Source organism: Polypterus senegalus, chromosome 10 (genome assembly GCF_016835505.1).
Source record: "Polypterus senegalus isolate Bchr_013 chromosome 10, ASM1683550v1, whole genome shotgun sequence".
NCBI lineage: Eukaryota > Metazoa > Chordata > Cladistia > Polypteriformes > Polypteridae > Polypterus > Polypterus senegalus.
The window spans coordinates 133,957,883-133,967,258 of NC_053163.1; positions in this window are offsets into that span (position 1 = coordinate 133,957,883).

The window sequence follows — 9,376 nt, forward strand, 5'->3', positions numbered from 1 at the left end:
GGAGTAACCGTTGACTGTAATCTGAATTAAAATCGCATATTCATCAGACCACTAGGACAGCATTTTTTCACTTAAGAAACATAAGTAAAGTTAGACCTCTTATATCATTGAAAGATGCGGAGAAATTAATTCACGCTTTTGTTTTCAGTAGACTAGATTACTGTAACGCACTCCTCTCAGGACTACCCAAAAAAGACATAAATCATTTGCAACGAGTGCAGAATGCAGCTGCTAGGATCCTAACTAGGAAAAGAAAATCCGAGCACATCTCTCCAGTTTTAATGTCACTACACTGGTTACCTGTGTCATTCAGGATTGACTTTAAAATACTGCTTATGGTTTATAAAGCCTTAAATAATCTCGCTCCATCTTATATATCGGAATGCCTGACACGTTATATTCCAAATCGTAACCTTAGATCTTCAAATGAGTGTCTCCTTATAATTCCAAAAGCTAAACTTAAAAGAAGTGGTGAGGCGGCCTTCTGCTGTTATGCACCTAAAATCTGGAATAGCCTGCCAATAGGAATTCACCAGGCTGATACAGTAGAGCACTTTAAAACACTGCTGAAAACACATTACTGTAACATGGCCTTTTTATAACTTCACTTTAACTTAATCCTGATACTCTGTATGTTCAATTCTTCATAATAACTATTCACAGTGGCTCCAAAATCCGTACTGACCCCTACTCTCTCTTCTGTTTCTTTTTCCGGTTTCTTTGTGGTGGCGGCCTGCGCCACCACCACCTACTCAAAGCATCATGATGCACCAATATTGATGGACTGAAATCCAGAAGTCTACGTGACCATCATCTTCAAGTCCTTCCATGAAAACCCTAAATACAAAGAGCCTTTGGAGTTTTTTTTTGTTTTTTCTGTCCACCCTGGCCATCGGACCTTACTCTTATTCTATGTTAATAAATGTTGACTTATGTTTATTTTTTATTGTGTCTTCTATTTTTCTATTCATTTTGTAAAGCACTTTGAGCTACATTTTTTTGTATGAATATGTGCTATATAAATAAATGTTGATTGATTGATTGATTGATTGTTCAGGACCATCTACAACCTTGACAACAACATCTGGAAAACTTCTAACTCTTGATAATGCAACATATAACTGACCGTGGCTGAGTACTGGTTCTGGCAAGTAAATGGCAACTTTTTCTAAGGTTTGATCTTCTGAGTCTTTCTCTTTTAGCGTTTTTCTGACGCTCATTTTCTTTTTCTTCAATCGATCTATTTGCTCATATTTTTCTTTGTCTTTCAGCCTTTCTTTTGTTGATGTTTACTTGCTGAGCTGACTGTTCTTCCAGGAGATGTTGCTTATATAGGATTTGATTGTCTGTGTCTTTTGTCCTACTTGACGTGTCCTTTTTTTTTGGGTGGCATGTTGTTAATAGATACGTCCGTAATATTTTCTCTTACAGTAACACTGGCTTGAATGTGGCTGTAATATGCATCACTGTATTGTGTGTCTTTAATTTTCTCTTGCAGTAATACTGGTTTGTATTTCTGTAAAATGCCTGTAACTTTCTCTGACAGTAATACTGGCTTTGATGTCCGTAATATGACTTTAATTTTCTGTCACAACGGTGAGCAATCAGCAGAGTGTCCCCAGCAACTGATGTAATGTGTGGCATGCAGTTGATAATCATGCCTGTGTCGTCTCCCCAGCAAGTACTGTGCAGTTCCCCAGCAAGTATTTTAATCTGTGGGGGCGTGTAGCTGATTATTTAATGTGTGGCATCTCCCCAGCAACGGATTTCATGTGCGCGGCCGCGACTACCCAATCAGCACTCTCCCCAGCAATGGTGTCCTTTATTTCTTATCATGCGCGGCCGTGGCAAGGCCATTCACTGTGTGCCCAGCTTCCAGTGTGTGTGCGTCTACAGTGGCGTGCGCATGGGCGGGAGACGGTGCGATGTGCAGCGCAGCCCTGCGCATGCGCACTTCACCAGAAGACATACACACGGACACCTGGATGCACACAGGGGTTTTATTAAAGACGATAAGTTATTTGGGTGTAAACCAACAAACCAATCAGAGTAAATGTATACATTAATCAGCACTATTATGTAAATTCAGTTGTTTATTAAAAGGACTTCTCCCCTTAGTTTTTTGACCACTCTGTAACAGACTGCTGTGATGAACGCTCCCTCTTCAGCAGTTGCTGAGAGAATAAAGTAAAGATGCAATGGACAGGTTTCCTCCTGCCTGGTTTCTGACTCAAAAATGTTTTATCAGACTTGTGCTAGTAGAGGATAACGTTTCTTTCTTTAATTAGTATGTTGATTGCTTCAACAATTGGTGTCCTACACACTCAGAGATGTTCCCATCGTAACAGCTGGGTTCATCATTAAGAGGTGAAAATTCAAAGACCTACATCTCACTTATCAAAAGGATGATAAAGAAACCAATAGTATGGGACCACTGCCAACAGAGACCCTAGGGATGAAAGAATTGCACTCACCTCGCACATACACTAGCATTTAACAGTTAAAAGAGAAGTTTAAAACAGGCGATAGAACACTGACATTGCATAGTGGATTTCTAGGTGATCCCAAACTTTTTCATTTTTATTTTCTGGTTTCAGATACGTTTTTTTACTTTGAAACTCTGTCTCAAAAGTCAGAAACCCAGAACTGTCGTTTCACTGTGGCAGATGGCATTGGTTTATGGTACGTATTTAAAGCGAGGACCTGATTTCCTTGTTCTCTTGTGTAGTTGTGCATCTGGGCCTGCTTCTTTTTCTCTTGTAGTTAGATCCAGTTTTCCCTCATCTCTTAAGACAGTAGTGGACACCTTTGAATGAAGTTTCTTAGCCATCTGTCACATGAAATAATCTTCATTTCATGGATCAATAGGTTGAAGTGTTTCTCAAGAAGTCTATTTCATTTTGGACATTTTTTAATCCAAAATTTAGGAATACCAGTAGGCTATGTTGATTCTACAATAAAATAAAATAAAAATCAACAAAGGAATAACCTTGGAGGTCAATCATCACCCTACAAGCGGATAGTAGACGTCACATTGTATATGTGTACCAAATTTCAGGTCAATAGCTCAAACGGTTTGTGAGCTACAGGTGATTTAAAATCCTGGACAGACAAACGGACAGCCACGGTAGCGTATTATATATAAAGATTAGGGATAAACACTGCAGTGGGCTGGCGCCCTGCCCGGGGTTTGTTTCCTGCTTTGCGCCCTGTGTTGGCTGGGTTTGGCTCCAGCAGACCCCCGTGACCCTGTAGTTAAGATATAGTGGGCTGGATAATGGATGGATGGATTAGGGATAAACAAAGAAATTCTATCATTAGGTCACTGGAGAAATGACTGCTGACAATGCAGTCTTATGTGAATAATAACTTTTAAATCAGACATTTATGCAATATTAGCCATTTTCAACATTACAAATGTCTTGGCTATATTTTTAAACCTTAAATTCTGTAAATAAGTTCAATGGTACCTTGATAAAAAAAAGTATCAACTTCTCTTGAAAACATGAAGATTTCTGGAGGATTCCAAACTTTTGAACACTGGTGTATGTCAGCAGCCTAGATCTACTGTATACAATTTTGTGTGCATCACCTCTACTGCGTTTTGTATAAAACATCTGGAATTAAAAACTAGGACCATTGACTCGAGTCTGACGGTTTTTGTGATTTTTGCTTAGTCTAATTTTCTCCTTATGTTAAACTTGACGTTTTGGCAGTTTTTTGTAGATCATTATGTCTGTTTTTATGCTCACTGCACATATTTATTATACATTCCAAACATTGTGGAAAATTGTAAGTAATGTGTTTAATGCTTTGAACAGAGGTTTGTGAATTTATTTAGTATTAAAAGCAACACCGGTCAACAATGATTTTGTCACAGAATAATTTAGGGGTGTTTTAAAAGCTTTTATGCTGATTTCAGAAATGTATGTAGACATTTTCTACTATCCATATTTTTTGAGTTATGTATCTCTAGGTTCTATATTTAGGATATAAACGCTTTAGGAGGAGAACAGGAATCTCAGCCAGGATGGAGGATAACTCATTATCCAAATGGGAGGCCAGTATCATGACGCAAACGAAATAGCTGGCGGGGCGAGGAAATAAATTTGTACCCGGCAAGTATGTTTTAATGGATGAACTGATAAAAGCTGAAGATTGGGAGTTGTTCCATCCCCACACACTACGTGGAAGTTGTCCTTGTATGGTAGCCGAGTTGGGAGGCCCACAGGGATGCTTGAGAGTTGGAGTCCGTAAGTGCAGCTCAATCGAGATCCCTGGATATCAATAGAGGGCACTGTTGGGGGAAGACCTCCCTACTTTTTCTGTGGCCTGGAAGTGCTTACCTGAAGACCAGATACTTCTAGTAGCCATCAACAAGCTTCTGGCTGAATTCTGGTTGGTTACTTGACCACTCTTCTTGGCAGAATTGGTAGAGTTCAACCAAATATATGTGGGTACAGATTTACATGGTGTAGATGGCGGTCTTTCCTCCACATCCTCTGAATTTGCTCCTACATCTCTAAAAACATGCATTGGGTTAACTGAAAAGTGTAAAAAGCCCTGTGAATGTGCGTAGTTGAGCAGACCCTGTGACCAACTGGCACCCCTCTTCCAGGCTGCGTCCTACTTCATGCACCCAGAGCTGCTTGAAAATGCTACCTAATGTGCCAAAAGGGACTCTGGTTTGTTGGGCCCTTGAGCAAAGCCCTTAACCTGCAATTGCTGAGCTGAACGTCAAGTAGGACAAAAGACACAGACAATCAAATCCTATATAAGCAACATCTCCTGGAAGAACAGTCAGCTCAGCAAGTAAACATCAACAAAAGAAAGGCTGAAAGACAAAGAAAAAAATACGAGCAAATAGATCGACTGAAGAAAAAGAAAATGAGCGTCAGAAAAACGCTAAAAGAGAAAGACTCAGAAGATCAAACCTTAGAAAAAGTTGCCATTTACTTGCCAGAAGCAGTACTCAGCCACGGTCAGTTATATGTTGCATTATCAAGAGTTAGAAGTTTTCCAGATGTGGTTGTCAAGGTTCTAGATGGTCCTGAACAAGGCAAACTCAGACAGAATATTTACAAGAAATGTTGTCTATAATTACATTTTATTGAAACGTTTCATGAGGTAAAAAAATAGAAAATTTTTCCTAGATATCTTCTTCAGATATTGTGTATTACAGATTGTTACAAAGTTTTACACTAAGGCAATATTAATTATACTTACTGTATTCTCATATATGTTTCTGTTTTATTTTTATTATTATTTTACTTTAGGCTTCTTGAAAAAATATTTTTGACCAAAGAAAAATTAAGACAAGAAACAGAATGAGGTCAAGGTCCTTGCCATTTAATATAGACTGCTCCTACTAATGTTGATGCACTACTGTTCTAGCGCCCGTTATTGTAACAGGCTTAATGTCTAGTTAGTAAATAATTATCTAAATAACCAGAACATCACAAGATTAAAAAAATATTTTGAAAGAAAAAGAATGATTTATTACCCATCCAAACACATATCCAGTAAATTCCTGCTTCATTCATTAAAAATAATGCATAAACAGTTTTACAGTTTCCAGGTGGTGTTGTACTGTGTTAGCCCTTATGGATGTAATGAGAAGTCAAACAAAATGACCCCTTTTATTGGCTAACTAAAAAGATTACAATATGCAAGCTTTCGAGGCCCCTTTTTAACACTACATCTCACCTGAAGAAGGGGCCTGAATTGTCTCGAAAGCTTGCATATTGTAATCTTTTTAGTTAGCCAATACTGTAAAAGGGGTCATTTTGTTTGACTTCGAACTACAGGTGGTTGTAAAAAACATAGAAATTGGGAAATGACGGTTTGCTTAATTAAGAGAAGAAATGGGTTGGGCCACCGGGGGTCCTGAGGATTGAACGTTGAGAACCACTGATCTTAAAGACAATTACAGAATAGTTTATGTTTTTATAATTCAGAATCTCTTATAATGGTTATGTGAATTTGATTTATTTTAGACAAGCTCTGCCTGTAGAAATGAATTATACAGAATGGGTGGTGATGCAGTTTGAGTCTCAAACTTGGTCTCTGTGTCTGTAGTCTGCATGTTCTCCCTGTGCTTTTTATTTCTCAATGGATGCTCTGGTTTTCCTCACTCATCTCTAAAGATATGCTGGCTTGGTTAACTGGGAACTTCAGATTGGCCCATTGTGAGTGTGGCTGTGCGTGAGAGGCTGTCCAGGACTGTCTCTTTCCTTGTGTCTGGTGCTGCCAGGGTAGGCTCTGGCACCCCTTGAACCTAAATTATAATAGGCAGATTTAGTAATGGAAAAGTTTGTTAATATATAAGTGTGATAAGAAAATGTAATATCATTAAATCATACTTTAAGAGTAGTTTAAACATTTCAAGCATTATGGCACAGTAGTTAAGGCCTTGGACTTTAAACCCTGAGGTTATGGTTTCAAATCCCACTGCTGACACTGTGTGGCCACAAGCAAATCACTTCACCTGCCTGTACTCCAAATGGAGGAACAAATGAAATGTAACTAACTGTACCTCAAATATTGTAAGTCACCCTGAATGAAGGTGTCAGCCAATTAATAAATCATAATAATAGCAGGACTTCATTTGTTCTTTTCCTGAACCTGCTTTTTCTATTCTATAGCATTATAGGAATCTGCAGCCTGTGCTCACAGATCCGTACTTGGACTAAAAACCCAAGGACACTGGGAGAGTGGACCCCATGAGTAAGGACTGGCCTGTAAGGCAGCCTGTGCCACCTGACTTTACACTACATGTACAAAAGTCACATGAAGTGACATAATCAAAAATGTCATCTAACAAACAGGAAGTCTTGTGGTTTGTTATGGTTTCACTATGATCTCGAAAATTTTCAATTAAAATTCCCAGCTTCTGCAACGTGCTATAACTGTACTAGTTAACAGTGTAAATACACAGACTTGATGTTCTGCATAGATTGTTTAAGAAGAAGTGAAAAGAGACCTTGCATTGCCAAAATAAAAATACTAATCATGAAAATGTCTACTTAGCTGGTACCTTGCCAGCAAATTCACTTTAGGCTAGTCTATTAGCATAGCTGTCTACAATATAATGTAATGTGTAAAAGAATTACAGAAAAAAATAAGAAATGTAAAAAAATAATAATTTGATATTTCATATATAATAATTAAATTGCATCATTATTGCAAGCTTTATAAATTTTTTCTAAACAGTTTGTTTGTTCTTTACACACAGCTTTGTTTTTTAGTCCACAGACTTGAAATCTGGCCTGTCATACAGTAAGTCACGTTTCTGACAGGAAATTTCAGCCTCTGTGGCTTGGGTGTGGAATGACTGGTTGCAAACTCAAGGCTCATTCAAATCTCAGAATAAATTGGGATCACTAATGGTATTTAACCAAAACAAATATTTTCTTCCCACTTTAAATTCACAGTGACATTGTCAAATAATACCTGGGCAAAGCACGAAATAGAGCTATGATTTCCCAGCAGCACGTGGTATGAAATACTACCGTGTGATCTACGGACAGAAAAACTGCATCATGCAGATGGTGTGGTGGCTTGAATGCTTGCCTTTCAACCAAGAAGATTGGGTTCAGTTGTCCTCCATTACACTTTTCTTTCATCAAACATTTCCCTCACTGTTTTTGTCAGAGCCCAAGCCGCAACGGCTCCAGGGCATACTGTCTCCAGAATTATTTATCGCAATGTACGGTTCTTTTTACCAGAAACAAAAAACAAACGTATCATATGCAATGACACTTTCCAATACAAATGATGGTTATGTACTAAGTGAAGTAAGCTGTAGAGTAATACCGTTTGGTATAATTTGTAGTTTCTTTTTACCTTTCCACCTTTTCACTTTCTTATCCAAGTAAAACTGGTTAACTCAGCCAGCATGGACAGGTAAAGAGCAAGCCGTGCCGTTGCACTAGTTTGACTGAAGTCAGCTCAAGTGAAGTAACACATTAGTTAATTCACAATATGGTAACTGTGCCTTTTGTAGTGGTAGTGGGTCCATTACTTGTTTAAATTAGCATGTGCCATATTTACAGTGTCCAGAGGTGGCCTTAAGGGTGTGCTGGGCCTAGGGCTGACCAACCCCATCTGGGGCCGTTTACGTCAAATGCTTTTACCAGTATGTGTGGACAATATAAACTTATGCGCAATTTTAATAAAAATAATGTTAACATACACCGGATTTTCTCATTACAATATTCAGCTAAATTTTTTGCAAGATAACACACAGACTTTATCAAAATACAGTCGATTCTGGTTAATTGGACCACCGGTTAATTGGACCAGCCACTTATTCAGACTGAATCCTAAAGAACCGAAACAGATCATATTACATAAGCCTAATATTGTTCGCTTATTTGGACCAAAATTCCGTTTAATCGGACCAAAGAACGTGACAGAGAATAAGAAAAAGAAGCCACAAGTCGGCCGCGGAAAGCGGATGTAAAGCGGGTCAGCGACATCGGGAGGATCCCTGGGCTCCACCAGGAGAATTTATGCTTTTATCAAAGGTCAGGAAGTCGGAAAATTTGTACCAAGTGCAAACCAGTGGGGGTGAACATGCCTGCCCTTTCTTTCCTAAAACGGACCGCCCAGTAGCCGGCGACATGAATTTGAGCGTAAACAAGTGCAGTGCGTCAACAGAATGCATCAGATCACACTAGACAAGTTCTTCAAACGTGACTGGAATTTGGTAATGTAACCTTTTTCATTGTGCTTTGCATGCTGAGTGTTGTGTAGATCGTTTAGAAGAATTTGTAGATTTCTTTTTTAATAAACAAAGTTGTAAGCAATTGTACATGTACGTAGTTCTTGTTTGTACATTCATCATACGCGTGTGCAGCACAATAAAAGCCTTAATGACATTTTAAAATGTTACTTATAGCACGTCCCGTCTTGGTTGCACATGTAGAGGGTATGAACATGTAATCGGACCAGCCGGTTATTAGGACCAAAATGATTGCGTCCCGATGTGGTCCGATTAACAGGAATCGACTGTATAACGATATAATCTATTAAAAAAGTGCAATTCATAATTCATGACAATACCACGACAGTGTGAAATGTGATTCGGTGTCATATGGAAATTAGCAGGACCTCTTCTAGTAAAAGTACCCAAATTGCAAGTATACTCTGAGTTTCGATATGCAGGATGTCATAGTCATAACTCACATTGATGTCATGTCAGCCGGTTATCATTAGCAATGCATATCTTTGTGCATTAATATTCGGACATGTTTATAGCCTACAAATAAAATGTGAGTTTCAGTGTTTCGACAGGAAGTGTGAAATTAACGTAGAGGTATCACCATGAAATCTTTTATCGGTTTCCAGGTTCAGAGGTGAAAATCAGCTTTTC